Genomic DNA, 13,988 nt, shown 5'->3' with positions numbered 1-13,988 from the left:
CCTTACTGAAGTCCATGTTGACAACATCCACTGCCCTACTCTCATATATCATCTTTGTCACTTCCTCAAAACCAAGTTAGTGGGACACGACCTCCCCTTCACAAAACCATGTTACATCTCATTAACATGCCCACTTATTTCCAACTGGGAGTAAATCCTGGCTTGAAGAATCCTCTCCAATAATTTCCCTACCACTGATGTAAGGATCACTGGCCAGTAATTAGCTGGATCATCCTTGCCACCTTTCTTAAACAAAAGAACAACAGTAGCTATTCTCCAATCATCTGGTACCTCTCATATAGTCAGTAAGAAGACAAAGATTTCTCTCTCGGCCCCAGCAATTTCCTCCCTTGCCTCTCGCAATATTCTGGGGTATATCCTATCAGGCCCTGGTGACTTATCTACCTTAATGTTTTTCAAGACCTCCAATACCTCCTTCATTTTGATCTCAACATGACCCAAACTGTCTCCAAACCCTTCCCCAGACTCATTATCTACCAAGTCCTTCGCTATGGTGAATACTGATGCAAAATACTCATTTTAATACCTCGCCCATTTCTTCTGGCTTTACACATAAATTCCCTTCGCTGTCCTTGATTGGGCCAACCCTCTCCCTGGTTACCTTCTTGTTCTTTATATATTTATAAAAAGCCTGGGGACTTACCTTAATCATGTTGGCCAATGATTTTTCATGACCACTTTTAGCCCTCCTGACTCCTTGCTTAAGTTTCTTTTGACTTTCCTTGTATAGTTGTATAATGGAGCAGACTCAATGGTCTGAATGGTCTATTAGTGTTCTATGTCTTTTGCTCTTATAGTCCTTGAACAGTCCTGGAGGCTATGGCAATGTAAATGAATATCTACTTACTATTTAAATGTTTTGAGAGTTTCTGACTCAACCATTCTTTCAGGCTGTGAGTTCAAGATCCCTAACAGACCTTTGGGTGAAAACAGTTCTCAACTCTCTTAGATAATAAAATGTGAGGCTGGATGAACACAGCAGGCCAAGCAGCATCTCAGGAGCACAAAAGCTGACGTTTCGGGCCTAGACCCTTCGTCAGAGAGGGGGATGGGGTGAGGGTTCTGGAATAAATAGGGAGAGAGGGGGAGGCGGACCAAAGATGGAGAGAAAAGAAGATAGGTGGAGAGGAGAGTATAGGTGGGGAGGTAGGGAGGGGATAGGTCAGTCCAGGGAAGACGGACAGGTTAAGGAGGTGGGATGAGGTTAGTAGGTAGGAGATGGAGGTGCGGCTTGGGGTGGGAGGAAGGGGTGGGTGAGAGGAAGACCAGGTTAGGGAGGCAGAGACAGGTTGGACTGGTTTTGGGATGCAGTGGGGGGAGGGGAAGATCTGAGCTGGTTGTGTGGTGCAGTGGGGGGAGTGGATGAACTGGGCTGGTTTTGGGATGCGTTGGGGGAAGGGGAGATTTTGAAGCTGGTGAAGTCCACATTGATACCATTGGGCTGCAGGGTTCCCAAGCGGAATATGAGTTGCTGTTCCTGCAACCTTTGGGTGGCATCATTGAGGCACTGCAGGAGGCCCATGATGGACATGTCATCTAAAGAATGTGAGGGGGAGTGGAAATGGTTCGCGACTGGGAGGTGCAGTTGTTTATTGCGAACCGAGCCATTACCACCTCAACTCTCTTAGCTTTTTACCTCTTATCTTGAATCTGTGCCACCTGTTTATTGATCTCCCTATTGAATGAAATAGCCCTTTCTTATTCACTCTGTTAATACCCTTCATAGTCTCATACATCTCTATTGAGACACATCGCAATACTTACTGCTACTTGGAAGATAATCTCAGTCTATCCAACCTTTCCTCATAGCTCAGACCCTCCAGTCCAGCAGCACCCAGACAAATCTCCTTGCACCTCCCCTAATTCAATTCAAGTTGTTAGTTCAAAACTAATTGAATTTCTATTCAATTCTATTTAGACAAGTAAAGGGCCTGTATTAACATAGCCTTGTTCACAAATTCTGCAAAGCACTTTGCAATTAATGAGGCTCTTTGAGGTTCAGTTACAGTCCGCACTCTGATAAACAAAGCTACCAACTTGGGAACAGCAAGATCCCACAAAAAGCAGTAAGATTTTGAGTAGGCAAGGAGCTTCATGCTCCTGTTGGTTGGGGGTTACAATATTTGACAGGACACTGAGAAGAGCTCTCCTTTGATTCTGAGATGAGATCTACCTGAAAGGGCAGCCAGGCACTCAATTTAACATCTGAGCTGAAAGGCAGCATTTCTGACGGGGCAGCAGTTATGCTCAATTCTCTGGAGTGAGGCTCGGCTTTACAAGTTTCTGTCTTGGAGTTCAAAATTCTACATTTGGCTTGCCTCAGCCAAATTTTGAGAGAGGATCAGACCTTCAAGTCGTTCCATTTTTTGTGACTGATCAGTCCTTTGTTAAGTGCTCCAGCCCATACATTAGATTTCTATCTATGCCTTACAATGTGATATATCCCATATCTGCATATTAGAGTATACACTTAGGACTAAATTTAGTTTCCATGTACATGAGACCATGGCTGAAGATACATGGTAACACTTAAAACTCAATGAACATGTGCATTAAAAACTGGTAGGGGATTAAAACACATGTATAATTTTGACCATAATTTTCCTCTCATGCTTCTAATATAATTTTAAAAGGGGCCTGTTGAGAGATGGGATTTCAATCAACATTAATGTCAGCAGATTCTTTCAAAAAGGATATGAGCCTTCATTTCGGAACTACTTTTATTTTTAACTTATTTTCCACAGGAATGTGTGAATGCTTGAAGGAGGCAGGATAGACTAAATCCATGAAGAAAATATTTTCACAGCACAGCTCGTGGGCCAAGAAAAGCAGAAGTGTTTACTTTTTAAAACTTTTCCATTTGGGCAATCTTTTCCAAACATTAAGGTCTCCAAGTCCTCCACATTCATGATGTTAGATGCCCCTGCCACACTGTTTCAGAAAGGCCTGCCTTATGCTCATTGGCTATTTCCCCACCTCCTCCCCCAGGTAGGCACCCAGTGAGTCAGGCAGCTGAATAATTTTAAATTATATCATCTGTTAAATTCTCTCGGACATCTGTGAAACCTGAAATTTTAGTTTTTCAGTCCTAAAATCCTACCATCCTCAGAAATCTTTTTGGAGCCCTGATATTTAGTCAGTGATCCCATGCTCCTCTGAGGGTGAATACTCCATGTGTTAGGATCCTCACCAGTGGAACATGACAATGAGTTGGAATACAAGTTGTGTAAATTTTGTATGCTAAAAAATTCCACTTTTTAAAAATTACTATCTCAGATCACGTCTTCAAGGCTTTGTCTTTTAAGTATGTGATACAAAAATCCTGCCCTTAAGGAACATATATTTGAAAGTTCATTATCCTGGTTTGCAGAAGCTCTTCTTGAATCATAATTTCAGTTTAGTTTTACTCAAGAAATGACTTTTTAAGCTCATTAAGCTGAATTTTCAGAATAGAATCTGCTGCATTTCCCCTATGAAATAAAAATTGCTGTTGAAATATATAGATTTGTTTTAAATAATTACCATGTTAATCATTTTGCCTGAATGCTCTAAATATGGGTGACGAGGCTAATTTGCACGTAACAATGCATGAACTACACTGAGGAATTATGAGTCCTCCACATATTTCAATGATTTAACTTTCCATCAGCAATAAGTAAAGACATCCAATTCAAAGTTCACTTGAGTCTTGAAAATTACACAATTAAAAATCTGTAAAGAATAATCTCGACCCTCTTAAAGAGTAGGATTCGGTTTCCATGGGAGTTGGAAAAATGATGTGTGAACCCAAACACTGTGATTTATGGAACAAGAACATCACACCTTAGCAGAAGAGTTTATTTAAAAATCCACTGGAGATAGTTTCAATTCACTTGTTTGCTATCCTAATCTCAGCTGGCATGCTCCAAAGGGGCAAGGTCTAAGTCAGAAAGTGAAAATTAGAGGGGAAAGTACTTCTGAGATATTGATTGACTTAGACCAGTGCTGTTGGATATCTGTAAGCAAGAAAGTCCTCCATACTCTCAGAATATAATGGAATCTGGAGGGGAGAAATAGTTGAAAGGTATTGTTAGCCACATACATAGTTAACAACTCATTATCTAAGTCAATGGTAAAGGAGGGTAAACATAACCAGCAACCTGAGATTCTGTCTTGTCCCATACACAAATCATTGTCACCAACACCCTCGAATAACACCTTCCCTACAGCAAGGTCATCAAAACTGAATACAATACTCAATGTATAGGGGGATAATGTCCTTCTGATTTGTCTGTTCTTAAGTTTCTCAATTAATTCTTGCGAATAGAAAGGGCAAGAGATGCTCTGAGGAAGTGGAGGATGTTGGCTGATGGGGTTTGAGGCGAGTTCTGTTCTCTTTCTCTCCTCCAGTTTTTGTTGTTTCTCCAATGTAAAGTTTATACAGTCAGTTTCTGGCCTCATTGTATGGATCACCACCATGTAGCTCTGCTAGTGGCAAGTTAGCTCTCATGCACCAACGTGCAGGTGATCCTTTCTCAATGAGATGCTCAGAGTATCCTCAGAATGCTCTGCCTGGGACCCTTGAGATCAAGTGTCACCCTTAAGCCAGGAAAAGGAAGATTTGTTTCCGGAGCCAAATATTTGCAATGTGGATTCAGTGTAGGTCAGTCGAGGTGGCTTTGTACGATCAGGGCTGTAATGCTGGTAGGAACTAGACTCAGAGCCAATCAAATGGCCAGAGGGTCTCTTGTCCTAACAGCACCACCAGGAGCAATGGGCACTGCTGGCATTGTAGGCAACCCCCAGGGAAAACAAACTGTGATGGAGCCCCAACCAAAGAAAGCCTGGGAACTCACTGGAGTCAAGCAGGTGAGAGGACAGAGCAGGGTGAGAGGAAGAGCAAGGGCCCTGCAATTAGACTCACCCGGAGCAGGCCCTTACGTAACCATCGATTAACTACTGGCCTTCATCATTCATGGCACTGGGTATAGAAGTTGGGAAGTTATACTGCAGTTGCACATGACGTTAGTGAGGCTATACATTGAGTATTGTATTCAGTTTTGATGACCTTGCTGTAGGGAAGGTGTTATTAAACTGGACAGAATGCAGAGGAAATTAACAAGGATGTTGCCAGGACTCAAAGGACTGAGTTAGTCGGAGAGGTTGGGCAAGCTAGAACTTTTTTCTTGACAGCATAGAAGACTGAGGGGGTGATCTTATAGAAGTGTATAAGATCATGAGATGCATGGATAAGGTGAATGCATTTGGTCCTTTTCCCAGCATTAGGAAATTGAGGACTTGAGGGCATCAGTTTAAGGTATGAGAGGAAAGAATAAATGGGAACCCAAGGAACAACTCTTTTTCGCACAGATGAGCTGCCAGCAGAAGTGGTTGGGGTTGGTACATGAACAACATTTAAAAGGCATTTAGACAAATACATTGAAAAGAACGTTTTAGTAAGATATGGGCCAAGTGCAGGGAAATGGGACTAGCACGGATAGACATTTTGGTCAGCACGGGCCAGTTTGAGATGAAGGGTCTGTCTCCATTCTTTAGCACTCTATGACTCTCTATGACTCTACTGATGGGTCTCAATTGTCAAAGAAGCTACCTGGCACCTTCCCTACAGGTAAAATTAGAGGGAGTAGTTAGGTGCTCTGAATGGTACTGCTACAATGGCACCTCCTTGTACAGTTTGTCCACCTGCTGTCCTGTATTTGAGGGTCCATGTAAGTACCTGCTACTTTGAGAAACAAAAGACTGACACAGTTTGTTTCCATGCAATATCATCAAGCTGTGTGGATGACAATATTCTTCAGAAGGGCTTGGCATAAAGTCTGCAGTAGCTGATTGAAAAATGGCACCTTCATCAACAGAAGGTAAATGTAGTCACACAGAATGCTCTGGATACAGCTGAGTTGGTTGATCCCAGCCACTGTAATAGGTGCGGTTATGCAGTGTGAGTCACCATAGCACAGTTTCTTGTTAAAGAGAGACAACTGGTGGTGAGATTAACCAAGGATCACTCGGCTTCAAGGAGGGGGCAGTATTGAGAAATCAGGACCTTCATAGTGGCCTGAGCCAATGTAGGAATTCAATCTGTACTGTCAATGTCATTCTGTGATACAAAGCAACCATGTGAACAAATCAACGCCTTGTGCTATTGTAAACCCAACAGTGCAAAAGTTATTGATCATAGAATCCCTACAGTGTATAAGCAGACCCTTTGGCCCAACAAGTCCACACCAACCCTCAGAACATCACACCCAGCCCTATTGTCTTAATATCGCTGAACACTAACAGGCTATTTCACATGGCCAATCCACCGAAACCTGCACATCTTTAGACTGGGGGAGGAAACGCACCCAGGCACAAAGAGAACGTGCAAACTCCACACAGACAGTCACCGGAGGCAGGAATCAAAACCAGGTCCCAAGCACTGTGAGGCAGCAGTGCTAACCACTGAGCCACCATGTCTCCAGCAACCAACAGTTTGCTTTCATTCTTATTCAGCCAGAGCATGTATTTCTGTGATCATGAAGGATCCACATTTGGGTTAACATTCGAATTAAATAGTTAGCTAATTATACTGAAAACTTGTTACTTCAGTCCCTGGAACACCACCTGAGAACGTGTAACCTCTCCAAAAGAGGTTGGGCAGACAAACTGTGAGAAGAAGGGCAACTCACAGAAGAACATAGAAGGGGAACGGGAGTGGGCCATTCAGCCCTTCAATCCAGCTGCACTGCTCAACATGACTTGGGGTGGCATGGTGGCTCAGTGGTAAGCGCTGTTGCCTCACAGTGCTCAGGGACCTGTGTTCAATTCCACTCTTGGGGGACTGTCTGTGTGAAGTTTGTATGTTCTCCCCACGTCTGAGTGAGGTTTTGTCCGGGACCTCTGGTTTCCTCCCACAGTTCAAGATGTGTGGGTTGAGTGGATTGGCCATTAGAAATTGCCCCGTAGTATCGAGGGACGTGCAGGCCAGTGGGTTAGCCATGAGAAGTGTGGGGTTATGGGAATAGAGTGGGAGGGGTGTGGGAATGCCATTTGGAGGGTTGGTAGGGACTCATTGGGCTGAATGGCGTGCTTCCACACTGTAGAGATTCTATGAAGACCTGATTGTGGCTTCAACTCCACTTTCCTGCCTCCCCCCAATAATTCTTAAATTCCCTTGTGGATCTAACTCAGCCTTGAATATATTCGGTCTCGTGGCAGCAAAAAGCAACTCTGGATGCATTTTGAATGTTTGTAATCCAGAACATTTACAGGTACAACAGAGAAGTCACTTTGTAATAGGTAAAATATTTCTTCATTACAGTTACCTCCCAAGTGGAGCTTTTCTTAACATTAATGGTGTGGTACCCATTCCAATGTTGGCATTTTTGCTGTTCTAACTCGGGTTTACCATCTCATCACTCAAAGGATTGATGTCTCTGTGCCAAATCTGATTGTGCATTCAACTTACAAAATATTGTCTGTTCAATTTCCTGATGAATTGAAGGTTTTGAAGACAAAACTTCCCTTGTCAATAGGGTTTCACAAGAAAATAATCGTTTGATTCACTCAAACTTGAAATTTACTCTTGCAATGATACTGAAGCCAAAAGATCAATGGACTGCAGAAAGCTAGAGGAAGCTTTGTGGTGGGCTTTCCTGGGCATCAGTTTCAGGACCATTTTAACAATGAGGAAGTTAAGATAAAACTCCCAAAGGGCATTGACAAGTTGGTGGAGAGGCCTGGTAGTGGGCAGATGACTTTCAATGCGTGGTGGTGAGAGGTAATGTACTTTGTGCAGAAGCACACTGAAAGGAAATATAAAATAGGGGCTCCATTCTAAAGAAGGTGCAGGTGCAGGCGGACCTGACTCTTAGCGTACGCGCATCAATGAAGGTGACAGCATAGGTAGACAACAAAACATATAGTATTCTCAGCTTCATCCATAGGGTATTAGAGTTCAAGAGGAATGAGGTGATATTGAACTTGTACAAGATACTTGTTAGACGTTAGCTCAGGTGTTGTGTACAGCTGTGGGTGCCATATTATAAAAAAAATTGCAACTGGCCTAGAGAATGTACAGAATCAATTTATGAAATTGGTTCTAAGTATGTTACACTTCAGTTTATGAGGATAAATTGAAGAATTATGAAAAATCTGATTCATGTTGCCCAGGTGGAAGGTCCAAAAATCAACGTAGACCTGTCTCTGCTAAGGGTAATTGTAAGGTAATGTAGAAAGGGATGTGTGACTGACTGTGTTCAGTGTGCACGTTAAAAAGCTGTCCCAACAGGCGTGAGGTCGATGTAATAATTTAGGATCCAATCTGAATAAGGAACATTTTGACTTGAGAACAACTTGATAAAACAAGATGACAGCCTACTCTAGCAGCCATTGGCAGTTGTACTACAATGGAACAGGATGGGAGGAGACTCATTTGCAACATAGAAAGATTCTGATAACAGGCATTCACTTGAACTGTGAACTCTATTTCTCTCTCAAAGGATGTTTCCAGACCTGTTAAATATTTCCATTACATTTTTTTATTGCAGATGTCCAACATCTATAATATTTTGCATATGTTTTGTAGAAAGAATCCCAGCATACTGGCAGTTTGGCTTCTCCAATCAGTTTGAGTGCTCGATAACAAAGTGTGAAGCTGGATGAACACAGCAGGCCAAGTCGCATCTCAGGAGCACAAAAGCTGATGTTTCAGGCCTAGACCCCTCATCAGAGTTTGAGTGCTCACATCATTTGCCAATGGTAATAAACCACTCTGTCCAAAAAAGCATGCTTTTACTACGTTGTTGTGGCAAAAAGCCTGGTGAAAGTTTCAGTTATTGTAAAGATTCTAGATGAAGATAGAAACCTTACTCACGTAGAATGCACTCTTATGAACAATAAGGTTTACATAACACATGATACACTCTTGTGAATGACTGGTCTTGTTCTCAAGTGCAACTGAGATGCTTGTACATTGCTGCCAAATGGGAAATCAACATTATCAATCTGCAGTCTCTGCATATATTTAACAGATAACCAATTTCTTGCTAGCTGCAGTAAATAGATTTAGAAAGTTTATCCCGAATGATATGTCTCTGGAGCTCTTAAAAGTAATTAGGTAAAAGTAATGATTTAGCATTAGGTGTGCAGGACACAAGTTATAAATTTACAGTTGACACAAAAATTGCCGTATTGTGAGTTGTTAAGACGATACGCTCTTCAAGAGAACACAGGCTGGTGGGATGGGGGTGGGGGTGGGTAGGCACATGGCAGATAATGCACAGAAGTGTGAAGTGATTTTGGGGTGAAGAATTGAGAGGCATAAGCTGAAGGGTGCAATTCTAAAGTGGGTTGAGGAGGAATAGTGTGGTACAAGAACTGAAAGACATGGGAATGAGTGTAAATTATTGAGGGTGGCAGGACAAGTTGAGGAAAGGTTTAAAAGGCATTTGGATCCTGTGCTTTATCACGGTAAGGTGTTATGATCAACTTAACAAAACAGTAGTTGGCTTTCGACAGGAATCACATTTTAAGAGGGATGTTCAGTTATTAGAGAGAGTGCAGAAAGGTATAAGGTATTTCAGTTAATCAATGAAAGTGGAGAAATTAGGTCGAGAGAAAAAAGTCTGTCTTTGATTTTGAACAAGGGGAATTCTGCCCTCATATTTCAAAGACCGCAACATACCCCCTCTGTGGTCGAAAACCCTCGACTGCATCTCTTGTGTTTCCTGCACTTCAGCACTTCTCCCGCTCCCTGCAATAACCAACAAAGAGAGAATTCTCCTTGTCCTCATGTATCACCCCATCAACCTCCAAACTCAACGCATCATTCTCCACCACTTCTGCCAACTGCAATCCTACCTCACTATGAAGGATATATTTCCCCCCCAACCCTTATCTGTCTTCTGGAGGAACTGCACTCTCTGCAACTCCCTCATCCGGTCCACAGTCCCCATTAGCACCCCCCCACCCCTTTGTCACCTTTCCCAGCAACCACAGGAAGTGCTACACCTGCCCCTACATCTCCCCCCTCACCCTCATCCCAGGACCTAAAAAAACCTTCCACATCAGACAGATGTTCATCTGCATGTCTGCTAATGTGGTGTATTGTATCCATCGTTGCCAATGCGGCATCCTCTACATCAGGGAGACCAAGCGGAGGCTTGGAGACTGCTTTGTAGAGCACCGATGCTTGGTTCACAACAAACAACAACACCTCCCAGTCGCAAACCACTTCAACTTCCACCCCCCACCCCACTCCCTGGGTGACATGTCCATTCGGGGCATCCTCCAGTGTCACAATGACACCACTTGGAAACTGGAGGAGCAGCAACTCATATTCCGCCTTGGGAGCCTACAACCGAATGATCTCAATGTGGACTTCACCAGCTTCAAAATCTCCCCACCCCCAGCCTCATCCCAAGACCAACCCTCCCTCTCATCCCTGCTTCCTTGAGCTATCCGTCTTCTCTCCCACGTATCCTCTCCTCCCATCTCAATGACCAATCCCCGCCACTACCTACCTGCTATCACCATCCTTCCCAGCCCAACCACCCCCCCGTCTCTGTTTATTTCAGAGCCTCCTTCTCCTCCCCCATTTCTGAAGAAGGGACCTGACCCGAAACATCAGCTTTCCTGCTCTTCTGATGCTGCCTGGCCTGCTGTGTTCCTCTAGCCCCACACTGTTTATCTCAGACTCCAGCATCAGCAGTTGTTACTACCTCTAAGAATGTTAAGTGGTTTGACAGGGTAAATGCTGAGAGGATGTTTCCTCTCGTGGTAGAGTCTAGCACCAGAGGACAGTTTCAGAATAGAGGGGAGGCAATTGAAGACTGAGGTGAGGAAGAAATTCATCTCTCAGAGAGTTGAAAGTCTGTGGAGATCCTTGCCCTCCATACCAGTATCATCCTCTTGAACCTTCTTTGGATTGCTTCCATTCAAATGAAATGATAGGCAGGACTGCTGTGACCTGCGCTGCTAACTATATGGGGCCTGTGTAGTTCCATGCAGGGTATTGAAATCCACACACAGTATTTGCTTCACACAACTGAGCAAGATTAGAAGCTCAGGAAACAGTTAGCATGGCACTGGCATAGTGAGTCTCATTGTTTGTCCAAAGCTGGAGTTATGTCTGTGAGCAAATCTCCTAATGCTGTTTCCAAGAATCTAGTGAAGTGCAGTCTCAGGGGTTCCAAACAGGTGAACCACCAAAAATAAGCATATGTTAAGGAATTCCAAGATGGTGTGATTTTTGAATTCCATGAAAGTGTGAATTTCAAGCTTGGGTCATCAAAACCATTCTAACCCGTTGTGATTGTTTTGGTCAGATTTGGAAATGCACAGTGTTGCGAACTATTTTGGCTGACACTCCTGAGAAATACGTGCATTTTGTTCAATCTCATTTGATATTTGATTTGTTCCCTGGAGCATTCAAGCTACATTTGCCTGTTACCCATAACTGCCTTGACAATTTTGGCATGTTAGAATATAAGGCATGATTTCTGCGTCAATTATCTTTGTGTGTTTCAGTAAGTTTTATTTGTAATTAACATCGCCTCAATTTTTATTTGTTGCTTATAGAACACTGACTAAAATGTTTCTAACTCTAAGCGGGATATAATCCCAAACCTACGTAATTAGCCATATAACCATGCTAGTGAAATTAAAACAATTGTTGGGGCCAGTGGTGGAGTGAGACAAGAAAATAATCTGAATGCTTCTCAAATCTTGGTCGCAACAGAATAAGCTACCAAAATAATTAACCAAATAAAAACCAAAAAAAACTACGGATGCTGTAAATCAGAAATGAAAATAGAAATTGCTGGAAAAGGTCAGCAGGTCTGGCAGCATCTATGGAGGGAAATCAGAGGTAACGTTTCAAGTCCCTTCCTCAGAACTGATGTTGTGAAGGAAAACGTCAGTTTATATGCAGAAGTTAGTGGGAGGGGTGGTGAAGGAGTAAATGATATGTGGGGATAGAGCCCAAAGACAGAGAAGAACAGTTGGACAGACAAAGGAGTGGATAAAGGAGCCCACTTAATTGGCATTATATCCACAAGTATCCAATCCCTCCACCACTGATACTCAGTAGCAGCAGTGTGCACTATCTACAAGATGCACTGCAGAAATTCACCAAAGGTCCTCAGACAGCACCTTCCAAACCCATGTCCACTTCCATCTAAAATGACAGGGGCAGCCACCACCTCTGCGTTCCCCTTCAAGCCACTCACCATCCTGATTTGGGAATATGTTGCTGTTCCTTCACAGTCGCTGGGTCAAAATTCTGGAATTCCCTCCCTTTGGCATTGTGGGTCAACCCACAGCAGGAGGACTGCAGGGGTTCAAGAAGGCAGCTCACCACCACCTTCTCAAGGGAGCTAGGGATGGACGAGAAATGCTGGCCAGCCAGCGATGTCCACATCCCACAAATGAATAAATAAAAATATTCATCTGGCTAGGAGGGTAAATAGCTATTAATGGGGACTGCTAGTAGCTAACGATAGGTTCTATGTAATAACAGACGATGGGATAGCAAGGCCTGGTGTGTGGGGTTGGGGTAACGACACAGTGCAGCTTAAACCCTAAAGTTATTGAACTTGATATAGAGTCTAGAACGCTGCAGGGTCCCTACGCGGAAAATGAGGTGCTGTTCTTCCAGCTTGTGCTGAGCTTCGCTGGAACACTGCAGCAAGCCTGAGACAGAGATGTTGGCCAAGTAACAGGTGGTGTTTTGAAGTGAATTGGAACTGGTAGCTCAGGGTCGTTTTTGTGGGAAGAACATAGGTGTTCTGCAAAATGATCACCCAGTCTATGTTTTGTGTCCACAAAGTAGAGGAGACCACATTGTTAGTAGTAAATGCAATAGACTAGACTATTTTACCTTTTATTATAACAATTTGAATTATGTTTAATCATTTGATTCATCATACATGTATTAAGCAAATATTTATACTTGAAACTTCACTCAAGCATTGTAACGTTTGATGATCGGAGGGAATTTTTACAGAAGCCTAGGAAAATGCAGTGTCAAATAGCAAAATTTGTCAATATTCACTTACCTGGGGGCATTTTGTGAAACTTTTTCTTTCCTTCAAGGTGAAAGTTTGCAGCGTTCGGATTCAATTATGAGAGTAATAAGCACAGAAATTGTTTAGGGTAAGAAGGCTTTACCAATATTTGAAAACATACTACCTTTTCTCTTCAGCCTTTATGACATTTTCTCACATAACTAAGTGTTCCAGAGCTGACTATTGATCATTTCGAGACTTTGGGTTTTTTAAGTAGCTTGTTAGCTGCTTGAGCAGCATGAAAGGTTGCTTACTGCTAGACCTTTATGTTTGGCTTTTAATGCATCCTTGCCACTAAACAGGTTGCAATTGACAATGGTGGCCTGTTAGGAATCTACTATTCTTGCCATCATAGTAGCACTTCACTGATCCAGGAGAGAAACTTTCCTTTATTTCTAGACGACAAAATTAATCCCACTTGTCTGAGTTTGATGAAACAATTCTCTTTTCTATAGCCCTGCTTGCTGATGAATATTTTGCTGTCCCTACACAGGTGTTGGTTACCAGCATTAATCTAATTTTACAAACTACAGACTAGATTTTAACTTTGTTACAATCCTGGAAAATGAATGTTAGAAAATTGAAGGCCTGTTTTACTCCTCTGTCAATTTTTATTTCCATCAACCTAATTGCCAATTTGCTTTCTACAGTCTGGCCCCACTCAGTAAGACAAAAAGTACTGGAGAGCCCAATGAGACACAATCAGACACGTGTGCATATTTGTCAGTTGTATCAGCCACAAATTAACAAGGGTGAGAAAAATATTTACACGGGTGGCACTCCCACAGTGCTAGAATCAGAGGATCTGCAAATTATCTTAAATTGATTATGTTGACTTTCAATGTCAATCCAACTAATATTTTGTTACTACCTATGTCATCACATATTTCAGTAAAGCTGATTTTATTATATTTAAAACTA

Source organism: Stegostoma tigrinum, chromosome 24 (assembly GCF_030684315.1).
Source record: "Stegostoma tigrinum isolate sSteTig4 chromosome 24, sSteTig4.hap1, whole genome shotgun sequence".
NCBI classification, from domain to species: domain Eukaryota; kingdom Metazoa; phylum Chordata; class Chondrichthyes; order Orectolobiformes; family Stegostomatidae; genus Stegostoma; species Stegostoma tigrinum.
Note: the sequence above shows the minus strand (reverse complement) of the source record.